We start from the raw sequence: 13,499 nt of genomic DNA, 5'->3' as shown, positions 1-13,499 counted from the left end.
TGAAACCGACAGTAACGATGTTATTCGGACCTTTAGTAATACATATGATTGAATATTACGGTTTTTTTTTTTTTCTAATTTAAAAAAAAAAAAAATCGAGCACACGTTTCGTTTTGGTTGAATGAGTTTTTTTTTTTTTTTTTTTTTTTTTGCCCATGAAAAATAAACTTTGTTTTTCAAGAGAACAAAAGTTAATTATCAGCTCCAGCCAAGCGAAGCGTGTACGTGCGCGTTAGATCTCGTATAGCAAATTCACAAATGTTAGTGTGTGTGTGTGTGTGTGTGTGGAAAGCCCACGTGGAAAAGGGATGATTCGTAAAAAAACAAACAAACAAAAAAGTATGCATGGAAGTTGGGGGAGGCGAATGAAAGAAAAAAAGAAAACAGCTGGAGCGTGTACACACCTAATTTACGCTTGAAAAAAAAAAAAAATCACATTTAGTTGTATAGCAACCGTTGGAACACCTCGCCTATCTCGTTCAATTTCTCTTATTACTTCTCCATATTAATAAAGTTATGAAACAAATTTATGGCTGTATGCATTTCCCGCATCAATGTAACTTGTATAATTACAGATTGATTTTTTGTATTTACTATTCATTGAATATTTATTGAAATCGAAATGATTTATAAATATATCTTTGTTTATCGTTATTTCCATGGCAAGTGCTCGTCTGAGCTCCAATCTCTGGCCCTCCTCGCCAATCTTTCACGAAAAACACCCGTCTAGCAGAAACCACTGTCAATTTTTCCCATTCTTTATCTGTGCCTAAATCAAAACGTAGATTCTATGAACAAAGATTCTTTCTTAGAACTGCACGCGCACGCCTGTTGAACTCTTCCATTCGCCTACTTTCCCGCCGACTACAATTTGGTTGTCTTCACGTCCAACATAAAGATCAAAATGTAGTATCTGTTCTTCAGATGCTGCACTTCAATTTCTTGATCTCTGTCAGTGGAGGAGAAATCCTTCACAACTGAGACAATTTTTATTTTTGTTCCCTTTCTCCACGTTAAAAAACGACCCTGGTGTCTAACTCTGTCCCGTCGTGGGGAGGCATTGTAAATAGAAACATAAACTCTTGATGAAGCGCCCCTTAAGTAATCCAATCTACCAAATTTACATTACTAACGATTACTACAATATTCCCATTGACTACTGTACACTCTATAACCCTTATCCTGGAGTGGCCTCTGGGCCTTGCTTGATAAGTGGTGCCTCCTATGTAAAAATTTAAAAAAAAAAAGTATTGCGACCATAAAAAAAGCAAAAATAATGTTATGTACTTATTTGTCATGTCGAAAATAGTCAAATATCCAAAAATTACAAAAATACATCGAGTAGAAAATTACTTATAGTTAAAAGTAATTTTTAGGGAAAATTGAGTAAAACACAAACACAATTTTAATTGCAAAACATATTTCTACTTTTTTTTTTGTTGAATTACAGGTTTCACATACTTTTTATATGTACGATATTTTACTTGCTAGTACGAATGTGAGCCTTTCGGCGTAACATAATTTTTATATAATCTTGAAAAATAAAACTTTTTTCAAATTTAAAAACAGGAACAGATAAAATACTTAAATTAAAAAATGGTAATAATTAGACAAACGTTCACGATAGAAATGCACGGATACACATCTAGGAGGGGGGAAAAACAGCACCCTCTACCTACCTGACGTCATTTTCAAACAGCCTTTTCGACCGTCTGAAATTTTGGGCTTTCGTATAATAAAAAAGTCACTACAGAATTAACCTCCCTATGTAAAACGATGTAACTTTATTATAAGTTAACATTATCAATATAACTCTTGTACCATTTTAAAGAAGGGCAAAATAAACTAGTAATAATTTAAAATAAAATTTTTTCATCGTACGAAACTAATGAAATTGCGAGACGAAAACCGTGTTTACATAATTGGCGCTTTAAATAACGTTCCCATGTAGTAAGCATTTCGAACGTGAAAACATACCTGTGTTTAATAAATCTAGCAAAAATCAACTAATGGTCAGATTTTTGTGAAATTTTCTATATTATCCATTTTAGAATGAAATTACATATAAAATATACGAGGGGAAATATTTCTTTTTTAGTTCGTGCCCCCCCCCACCATTTTTTTTTGAAATTTGAACAAAATATATTTAAATCTATCGAAATTTCTATTTATTATGAAACATAAGAATTCAAATAAGTAAAACATTTATTTTTTTACAAATTTAAATAGACGTTTTGAACAAAAACTTACCCTGAAGTTGCAATTTAAAAAATGATATAAATTTAATATAATTGGTTTTTTTGTTTGTTTTTTTAATAGCGTTTTTTTTTTTCGAATTAATATATCAGTTGAATTGCCAAGAAAAAGAAACTTCATAAAAAAATGAATTTTTAAAAGATTAGAACGATTAAAATTCATATTTTGTTTGTCTCCTTTTACAGAACAAAATATGGAAGCCAGTAGTTAACCAAATGAACATTCAGTAAAACCGTATTTCATATTTAATATACAAATGTTTATAATATTATTAATACTTAAACTGTGTAAATCTTAAACTTTAACAAAATTATAACAAAGATTAATTATCAATTGCAGTTTGAAGATAAACAAAGGTTTTAAAAAAATCATTAAGTCGCTTCTGTTTTTCCATAGTTCGTATAGTTTATACAAGTCTGACGTCACGGAATCATGCTTTCTTTTTTTTCACATTCGGTTGGCAGTCCCTATCGTATAATTATGTGATGAGGAATTTATTTTCTTTCGGTTGCACGAAACGAGAATCCCTCGGTTTTGGGAGCTAATTACGCTATTTTTTTTTTTTTTTTTTTGTACAAACAAGGTTTTCTTTTGTTTTTGTTTTTTTGATTCAATACCTTAGGACTTAAGTAATTATCTTTGAAATAGACCAGAAAACTAACATTAATCTTACAAAAGATTTTTAGAATGAATTTATTTAACTTCAAAATTTAGCTGAATTAGCTCACCGTGAAAACATTTTTCATAACTTTTTTTTCTTTTTTACGTGTACAAATAATTTTTTTTCTGGAAATTAACTTAAGGCTTTAATCTTTCAAATACAATGAAACAGTAGTCGGAAACCTACAAAAAATACGGTCAATCAGCTTTCAAAACTATGTCTCCCATCTTTACTCCACCATTTTTGCTTGTATCTAATTATTGGTAAGAAAAGAAAATGAAAAATTCAGGCATAAAATAACACATTGTTGGTCACTTTAAGCCCTATCTTTTACTGTTTCTGAAAGACAGGATATGGACGAAATCTAATTTATAAAACTATGCGTGTCTTTTTTCCATTTTATTTTCAAAGTGCATTTCCTCCTAGACGCAAAGTCGCAGATAGGCACGAGGTGGGTAAAATGATTGCATTCTTTGTGAACCGTTCTTTGAAGTTTTAAGCCGGTAAAAATACCTTCTAAGGAATCCAAATTTTAAAAAAAATAATTGAACTTGGCAGGCGTAAGTCGACTAAACGTGTTATTTGTACGCATTCGCAAATATATAGATTTATACGTTAAAGTCAGTTTCTTTTTAACCGTTTGTTATCCATCTGACGATAGCTCAAATGGTAACGACAAAGACTGAAGATCTACATATTTTGGTTTCGATTCTTGCTGATTGTACCAGGTTATTTTTAAAAAAAATTACTTTTGGAATCACTATTATATATTGGGCGCAATATCAATAGCGTATTAGTTCTATAATAATAAATACGAAATCTGTATGAATTAAAATATATTAGCATATTTAGTAAAAAAAAATAAAATAAAAAGGTGCATATTCAGAATCGTACTATATAAAGATACAGAAACGTCTGTACCAGACATGGAAGGAAGATATTAAAATAAATAAATTTCCTAATTTGATGAAGTAGGTTTTTTTAAATTTTTTATTTAAGTTTTACGGTACCTTTTGTTTATTAAATTGTGAAGTGAAAATACAGAATAATTACAAAGCACTATTCCATAGTAAGAATGGGTTTCGAAATAATATTATTACAGCATGGTACGTCCTTTTTTGCATAAGTGTTGTGGGGTACAAATCACCCCTATTTGAAAACTAAGTGGAATCAACCAGTCCTATGAATACCACTGGTTTCAGAGACTAAATAGAGACATTCATACGATATTTAATCGCATGCTACGAACACGTTCCTTTCATACGACTTTAGTGGCTCCTGTATTCTTCATGATAAATATATATATATTTTATACACTTTACACTACTTGTGGTTTCTTTCATTTGTAACCCCTAGCATGGGTCTACAACAATAAGTTACTTATGATAAGGAAAAATATTTATACAGATATAACGTTTTATAAAGCGAAAACGGAGAAATATTCCAACTGAATACAATAATACAGCTTAAGTCCATAGTTCAACCTTACGCAACGAAAATGTCATTCTAAAATTCACGTGACTTGATTATTTTTAACTAAGAAAAATCAAATTTGATGAGAAAACAAAAAGGAACTATCTCGTGTCGTCATCTTAAAAACATTAAAAAAAAAAAAAAACAAGGGTAGACAATTCTATAATAACTCAAACTTATGAGATCAGCTTTATAATGCTAGCGATTTCACATCGTTTAACATCGTTTTAAAAATTATATTTTACTTGGCCAATTTACGTAATTTTTGGAAGCTGATATGTTCGTTCCGGAATAGGTACGTCCATCCATCAAAGATTTTTTCTGTATTGTTTTATTTATTAAGGTTGAACTTGGACTTGCATTGAAAACATTAGTACATTTTAAACCTGACGACCGATGGGATATTTATTTCCAGTTAAAATTAAACTATACTTTTTAAAACTTTAATAAAAGTTTTACCCGTGTAGGAGATTCCTTAATGTTACCCTCCCCCCGCCTTCTACAGTGTGGGCGGGGGGGGGGGCATATGAATAAAGCTGTTTTGATGCTTGATGTCGCGTAATGATCAAAGACTAAAACTCAACGTTGCTTATCCTCCACCCCGTTAAGCTAAACACAAGGTTAGTTTAAGTTTATTATATGGAGAATTCAACGACCCAAAGCTAGAGTGAGTGAGATGAGGGATCTGGACAGATGCAAAAATTATCACAATTTACATTTCCCCGGTGAGGGCGACTAACAATCATCAATAAATCAACAACCCTTATCCAAGTGAGGAGGTAATGCCTGGAGGATGACCGCCAAGAGACCGACTAGAATAGCTACTACCACTTTGAAACATTCATTGCTACAAGGTACAGAAAATAATCTCACCAATTAGGTACAAGGCCATCAAAAGTGTAAGAGAAATTATTTACAATGCCTCCCCACGGAACAGACACCAGAATTACCTCAGTCGTGAAGGATTTCTGACACTGACAGAACAAGAAATTGAAGTGTAGCATTTGAAGAACAGACACTACACTTTGATCTTGGCTCAAAGGCCAAGAACGTTTGGCACCATATTTACCCTAACCCATTACCTGATTCCCAACCCCTATCTAATTTTAGACATCCCACTTAGTCCCCACTCCCACTTAAAGTTCGATCTGATTGTTTTCGATTTTTACCGGAAAACAGTAGGAGGTCTACAATTTAGTAGAGGGGTGTGAGTGTTTTACTAACCTTTCCCATTAGCATTTTGTTTTTTGTTTTTTTTTTTTCTTTCTTTTTGAGAGTTTTTAGCTTTATCGTTGTTGTTGTTAATAATAATAATAAATAATAATAATAAAAAAAAAAAAAAAAAAAACACCTGGAGGGTTCAAGTTCAGCCACAGAGTGACCGAGTCATTATGGTGAATGTTTAGTGTGGGTGAAATCTTTATCCTAAAGGTAACAACATTTTAGAATGACTATCGACCCCTACTTTCCTCTCTTACACGACTGGTGGTGGTGCACTGCAGTGCTGCTGCAGTGGTGCATTGGTGCAATGCCTAAACTTAATTTTTTTTTTTTTTTTTTTTAATTTTAACTGTTACTGCAACATTCACCGTTAAATTGATGACTTCGTCGGTTTTCGGGTATGCTGGAAACGAATATGACATTTTTATTTGGGACAGACAAGTACTTTTCTGGATATTAAGACCTTTATGATCCGATGTAAGCACTTAAGTTGTACTGCACAAATACTAATGCGCATCCCCGTTACAAAACATCTTTTTTTTTTTTTTTTTTTTTTTTTTTACAAGGTGGTCACCACTTATCAAGGCCCGGAAGCCACTCAGGGATAAGGGTTATTGTAAGTACAGTACGTTAGTATGGAGATTTAATAAAGTGTCTACTTAAGGGAGTGGTTCATCAGGAATTTGTTTACGTTGGACTTAAAGACATCCAGGCTGTAGTCGGGTGGGAAGCAGGCAGACGGGACAGAGTTCCACAGGCGTGCACTGCGTGCAGTTCTAAGAAAGCAACCTTGTTCATGGAATCTACGTTTTGATTTAGGCATAGATAAAGAGTGGGGAAAGTTTTTGACAGTGGATTCAGCTAGACGGGTGTTTTTCGTAAAAGATTGGCGAGAGGGGGACCAGAGATTGGAGTTCAGACGAGCACCTGCCATGGAAACGCTAAGAATGGCGATGGCCACAGAAATTAATGTAATACATTAGAAAAAATGTCTAATTATTCAGAAAACTACTTGTCTGCATTAAATTTGAAAGTGATATTCGTTTTCAGCATACCCAAAAACCTGTTCGTTCGTCAATTTAAAGGTGAGCGTCGAGTTGCAGTTAAGTAGAGATTTAGATTTACCAACAATTGTTGATGCTTAAGTTGCAAATTATTTCAAGTTGGAAGAGGGAAAAATTATATTAAATACTTGAATGCTTTTGGATTCCATAAACAGTAAACTAGAGGGCATTCTGCTGTAAAAATCTCCAATGTGTTAAAACAATACTTTACTCCGGTCAGAGAGTCTCGAAGGAATATGCCCCCCCCCCAACTCCGCCATACCTTTTAATTAAGTCAACTTTAAAATTTATAACAATTTAAAAATTAAAAATTGTCACGCATTGAAATAAGTAAACAAAATCTATTAAAAAGAAAACAAAATGCAAAACATTAGAAAATATATTTTTTCAGGATAGTGTGTGTGTGTGTGTTTTATCTAGTGACCTTTAACCTTTGCATTATTAAAAAGTTCGAAAGTCGTTAGTAGGTCACGTGAATACCCACGTGGTAGAAATATCTAAATTTCGCTTGCGATTTCATTTCATTGCTTTAAAAACGCCTTTGTTCAGGCATGTCTGTATAAATAATAAAAAAAAAATCCTTAATCATTATTTAAAAAAAAAAAATAGATTCAAAAGAGATCGATGAAATATCTCGAAATTTTCGCTTTGGAAATTTAACCCAAATATATTACTGAAAAAAAAAAAAAAAAGGGTACCTATACAAAATACGGCCCGTGCTGAAATAGCGATATTATTTAGAAACCCATGGGGAGAAAGTTTGTTTGTTTTTTTTTAATTTGTCGACAATAAACAAAAGATACAGTAAAAATTAAATGGACTTTGGCTAGACTGTTACGGCGTATACGCATAGTTTACTCGGTTCACCTTGTTCAGTGAAGTCCTAGACTGGGGCAATTTTTTTTTTTTTGTTCCAATCCAAGAAGTACCGCTTTTGATTGTCCCCACATAAAATAAATAAAGTCGTGTGTACAAATTTGGCCCCGTGGGAAGAAGTAATTAACTAGGAATTACAACAGACAATTTAACACTATTTGAAAAGTTACATTAAATAAAAACACTAAAAATATATCCAGTTAGGTAGAAAAGTAATTTATCTTACCTTTGACAACATTTATTTGTTATATATTTGTTTTTTTTTTGTTTTGTTTTTTTTACAACAGTTTTGAATCTATGTAATACAAACCCATCGCCAAATATGGAGACGTCAATTTTTCGGGCACCCGTCGTTGAAATCAGTATGTTTAACTATAGCCGAAGTAGGAAACAAATAACAAAAAAAGAAAATAATAAAATAAACTAGATATTAATTACTCCAGGAAAGAACTATGAAAGAAAAAGTAAATAAAGTATCCGGAATTGTTTAACTTGAAATGTTTCGATTTACTTAATGAAAACGGGAAAGTTTTTCATGAACCGTACATTATTATTAAAAACGGAAAATGAAAATGACATATTCATAATTGTTTAAATTGGGCGAGCCCTATTTGAAAACCAAAACAGTTATTGTATAAAAATATATCAAAATTGTAAAGATATTTTATTTAAAAGTCTGCGTAAGAAAATATAATTTTAATAAAACAATTTTGTAATTTCTTGGTTATTTCCAACTTCGGTCATAGTTTAAAATACCGATTTCTCCGTCTGATTTTAACGACAGGTGCTCGAAAAAAATGGCATCTCCATTTTCGGCGATAAACTGTAGAAGTACCAAATAAAAAAATAATCTGAATTCTTAATCTCGTACAAGTTCTGGATTTTTTCAGTTTCATGAAAACTACGTTTAACAATTTATATTTCCAACCCCTCCTCCCATCTCCTTAAAAAGAAATAACTTCGAGTTATTTCTTTTTTCAGTCATGAACAATACAATCGACATTAAAAAAACGCGAACCATTTTTGTGCATAGCTAATCTGTTGACCAAACAGTTTTTTTTTAAATACCAACTTGAACTATTTATATGAACGCATATAAATAGTAATAGCATTACAAACGTTCACAAAAAGTAGTAGTAGTAATTTTTCTCTAATATTAGGACAAGTGGCTTTGTTTTACAATTACATATTGGTACGAAAAAGTGATTTTAAAAAAATGTAACAAATAACGGTGTTAATCGATTTTGTAAATATATCGTTTAAACCAAAAACAATATTACGCATTTTTTTTTTTTTTTTAAATCAATTTTCACTTTAAAAAGGCACATTATCACTTTGAAGTAGGGGGGCCCCCTACTAGGGGGCTACTATCGAGGACAAAGTTGCTGGGGTATTATGAAGGGAAATGAGCATTTACACTTGAACTTCTGCATGTCAGTACAGTTGGGAAAGCAGAATCCCGGAAAGGAGTTCCAAAGTCTAGCAGTTCTGAAGAAGAAACTATTGGAGCAAAAGTCTTTCTTACACCTAGGGATCTCTACTGTGAAGGGGTGGGATTTAGCTGCTTTTCAGGTTTGTCGAGGTGGTACCAAGTGCTTGTAGTTCGTCAGAGCATTCATCATTAAAGTACTTGTAGAAACAGGCAGAGGGTGCAATATTCGTCGAATGTCGAAAATAGTAATATATTAAAAAATTTAAATCATTGAGTAGCAGTAGCACAACTGCTATTTTGTTTTTACTAAGACAAAAAAAAAAAGTTTAACAAATGTTGCGCCATGAACAAGCAAGTTAAAATATTCGTTTTGGAGTTATGTCCCCTGTGTGTAGACTCGATGTGTACTTTATAAACGTTTAAGAAAAATGCAATTTTACCCCATTTTCCGTAAAAAATACGGGTTTGTTTTACTGTACACAGATTCGAAAAAGTTGTCACAAAACAAACATATAAAAAATAAATGTTATCAAAGGCAAGATCAGTTACTTTTCTACCTAACTGGATATGTTTTTAGTGTTTATATTTAATGTAACATGTTTATTTAGCTCGAAAAACAGTGTTTACCGACGTATTAGAAAATTTAAAACGGCGGCGGAGTGGCGGACTCTCTCTCGGAGATGGTAAGTTTGGGAAAATGAGTTATAAATAAAAAACAGTCAAAATACTGTCCGCCTATGTCACAGTAACATACATTGAGCGAGTTTCTAACAGTATTTTGTCTATTTTTTTATTTATAATTCCTTTTTCCAAACTTACCGCCTTAAAGAGAGTCGGCTGCCGTTTTAAATTTTCCAATACATCGGTAAACACTGTTTTTCGAGCTGAAAACATGTTACATTGAATATAAACACTAAAAACATCCAGTTGGATAGAAAAGTAATTTATCTTGCCTTTGATAACATTTATTTGTTATATATTTGTTTTGTGACAACTTTTTTCGAATCTATGTGTACAGTAAGGCAAACCCAAAAATACTTAACTATAACTTTCTATCCGATGAATTTTCGTAATTTTGGGATATATGACTATTTTCGGCATTGCTTAAAGCAACTTATTTTTAAAAAAATCGATCTGTTGACTATTTTAACAAACATCCAAATAACTTATCAAGGCAAGATAATACCTATGTGGAAAGTGTATATGTGTGTGTGTTTTTAATGGTTTCACTTTAAAACGTTCATACGGTTCGAAAAACGAAGTGTCGAGCTTTAGGTGAGAACAGGAAAAATAGCCGCGAATTGACGCCTAAATATTTGAAGTTAAAAAAATGCTGTTAGAAACCCACCCAATAATTGTTACCGTGACTAGGTGGGTTTCTAACAGTATTTTATTTTTTTTAATTTATTATCAAGATTTTAAATATTTAGGAGTCAATCCGCGGCCATTCTGCTTAATCTCACTTCGCCGAACACTTTGTTTTTGGGGGCAAATAAACGTTTTAATGTAAAGCAAAAACACTAAACACTTATTCAGCTCGACAGAAGAGTAACATATCTTGCCTTTGATAACATCTGTTATTTGGACACTTTTCCGTACCAATGTATATTAAAAACCCGGACATTTTTTTTTAATGAGTTACATGCTATTTATAATTAGCAAAGTATAGCATTACGAAAGGCGATATTGTCCATGCTTAGGCGTTTTTCCCAAATGTGAAAAGTTCTCGTCCAGGAAAGCAGGTGGTTTGTAATGAGAAAGAAAAAAACTTTTATCCACATGTAAAAACTTATTTTCTAAGTAAATATTTTAAAATTATTTGTCAGAATAAAACAGAATCGAGAAATAAAAGTGATAAGGTTCGTTAGTTAAGAATGTGTGTGTGTGTGGATTTTTTTCCTCGGTATCGAATACGTTTAAACACACTTATAGTAAGTATAACCTTGGTAAGAAGAGAAAGTATTACGTATATACGACCCGACATATTCTCTTTCCCAACTCTACCCCTCCCGCTCACTCACTCGACACCCAATCTAGGGCATGTGTAACAAGGGGCACATGCCGGGCGGAGAGAGGAGAAAGGCGAAAACAGAGAGAGGAGAGGGAGGAGAAAGAAGAAAACAGAGAGAGGAGTAGAAAGGAGAGAAAAGTGAGAGAGAGAAAAGTGAGAGAGAGAGAGAGAGAAAAGTGAGAGAGAGAGAGAAAAGTGAGAGAGAGAGAGAGAGAGAAAAGTGAGAGAGAGAGAGAAAAGTGAGAGAGAGAGAGAGAGAAAAGTGAGAGAGAGAGAGAAAAGAGAAAAAAGTGAGAGAGAGAGAGAGAGAAAAGTGAGAGAGAGAGAGAAAAGAGAAAAAAGTGAGAGAAAAGAGAAAAACGTGTGAGAGAGAGAGAAAAGAGAAAAACGTGAGAGAGAGAGAAAAGAGAAAAACGTGAGAGAGAGAGAAAAGAGAAAAAACGTGAGAGAGAGAGAAAAGAGAAAAAACGTGAGAGAGAGAAAAAGAGAGAGAGAGAGAGACAAACAAACAACAGGATAAATAAGGTGGGAGGGAGAGAGCAACGAGTTGGAACAGTTCCAAGAATTTCCGATCTAAAAATTAAAATTAAACACATCGAATAATAAAACAATATGTTTACAAAATCAATATTAAAAGTTTGATTCAAGTTTTTTTTTTTTATTAAAAACTAAAACTATTTAAATTTGTTCATCCAAAGTTAAATTAAACGTTTTAAACAGTTTTAACGAGAAATATTTTAAGAAAGATGGAAACTTCGGGAAATACCGGACTTTCCATTCCGATTAAAAAAAAATGCTTAATAAAAAAAATTGAAAACTGATACTTTACATACAACAAAATAATATAAAAAATCCATTTAAAATGTATTCGATTTACGCTGAAACGACTTCATGTCAGTCGTCTCCAGGTCCATGGGCTTCGGAAAGGTAACAAGAGCTTTGATTCAAGTATTTTCCTTAGTATAATTTAACGTTTTATATATTACACCAATTTCACATTAAAACAGGGGCATTTATTTACTACTACGGATATCGGACGAGTGAAGGGTAACGTGCAACAAGGAAAAAAATAAACAAATTACTTCACAATATGGAAAAAACTAGCGACAATTTTCTACTTCCTTTGCATCGAGGGGGGAAAAACTTACGTAAAATAACGTTGGAAAAACAATGAGTGAAACGGGAAACGCATATTCCAAGAAAGATTTAATTATTTATATTAGTATTCAAGATTTATCTAAGTTAAAAAAAATAAAATAAAATAATAAAATGAAAATAAAAAGTTTGATATAATTTCAACTGTACATATATACCCATATATTTAATGGAGGGGTGTTTTGGAAATGTTTACTGTTAGGTTTATTAGGAATTCCGAATATTGCAAAATGTAAGAATTAAAAAAAGGAAAAACTTTTAAAAATCGACATTAAGAAAATTCATGTGAACATTGTGGATTTTTGTTTTTCGTAAAAGGAAAAAGAAAACTTACTTTATGACATTGAAAGAATGTAGTTAGTTAACATTCCATGTGCGTGTGTTATATTTTGATTAAAGACAACTATAAAAAGTTAATCCGAGTGAAATGTCCAAGGAGAAATAAAAATCCTTGCGCAAATTAAATGGCAATATCCCCGAAAAACAGATTTCCACACACACTAAGATGTCGACAAATTTACTCCCAGAGATGTGAATGAAGCAGAAAAATCAAAATAAAAAAGATCGTCAATTCGTATGAAACTATGTATCTAAGTTTTTAGCAGTAGTGTTAGCAGAGACGCCAGAGAGAGAAAAAAAAAAAAAAAGAAGAAAAAAGGTCGCCTTCTACCTCTCACCTTGTGGACTTCAAAAGTGTTCAAAGTTTGCTAATATTAACAGGAAAGTTTAAATTTGATAAATATGTTGAGTGTTTTTTAAGAGTATTAACAAATTAAAACAAAGAACTATAAAGAAATAGCGTTTCAAACGCGAATAATCGCGTTTTCCAAAACCTGGAAAACTTTTTTCCCTTACAACGAAAATTAATAAATAAATAAAACAAAAGAAAAAATAAGGAAATAAAAATATTAAAACTCACTGCAATTGGAAATGATATATAAACCAAAAAAAATATGTGCGTCTGTTGTCGTTGTTTCGAAGTTTGGTTTGTCCCCCAAAATCTGTTAGTTTCCGAAATTGGGGTTCATTACCATTCGGGTCTCATTAAACTAATATCTATGAATAATCCGACTCGTGGGTTGTCGTACGTGTCAGCTCCAAGTGAGAAGTGAAGAGAGAAAGAGAGAAAAAAGTTCTATGGACACCACCGGGCGCGTGGAGTGGTGGGGGATACACAACCCAACGTGCTTCACTCTCTGTCGGGTTGGGTAGTGCGTTGCGTCCGCTTCTCTCTCTCCCCGGGGACTTGACTAGGAGTGGGTGGGTCGGGATGGGGTGTCGGGGAGAGATACGTTTCAAAGTTTACAAGAACTCGGGACTGCTTTTCGACTTCTTTATTTACCCTCTCCA

General features: G+C 32.6%; 1 protein-coding gene across 3 annotated transcripts in view; it reads right to left on the bottom strand.

Moving 5' to 3' along the window:
• Positions 1 to 13,499, bottom strand: part of LOC145257625 (uncharacterized) — a 65,902-nt gene that overhangs the window by 50,170 nt on the left and 2,233 nt on the right. The window contains exon 1 of one of the 3 annotated variants that reach the window (XM_080115673.1): positions 13,069 to 13,406. The exons of 1 other annotated variant lie outside the window; for it this stretch is intronic. The gene's annotated coding sequence lies outside the window, so the exon portion shown is untranslated. Of the gene's footprint in view, positions 1 to 13,068; positions 13,407 to 13,499 lie in introns of those variants that run through there. One more of the 3 variants, XM_080115675.1, reaches the window with a different exon arrangement.

The sequence above is a fragment of the Euprymna scolopes genome, chromosome 3 (genome assembly GCF_053919585.1).
Source record: "Euprymna scolopes isolate OS-2025 chromosome 3, ASM5391958v1, whole genome shotgun sequence".
NCBI lineage: Eukaryota > Metazoa > Mollusca > Cephalopoda > Sepiida > Sepiolidae > Euprymna > Euprymna scolopes.
This window is presented reverse-complemented; position numbering and strand designations above follow the sequence as displayed.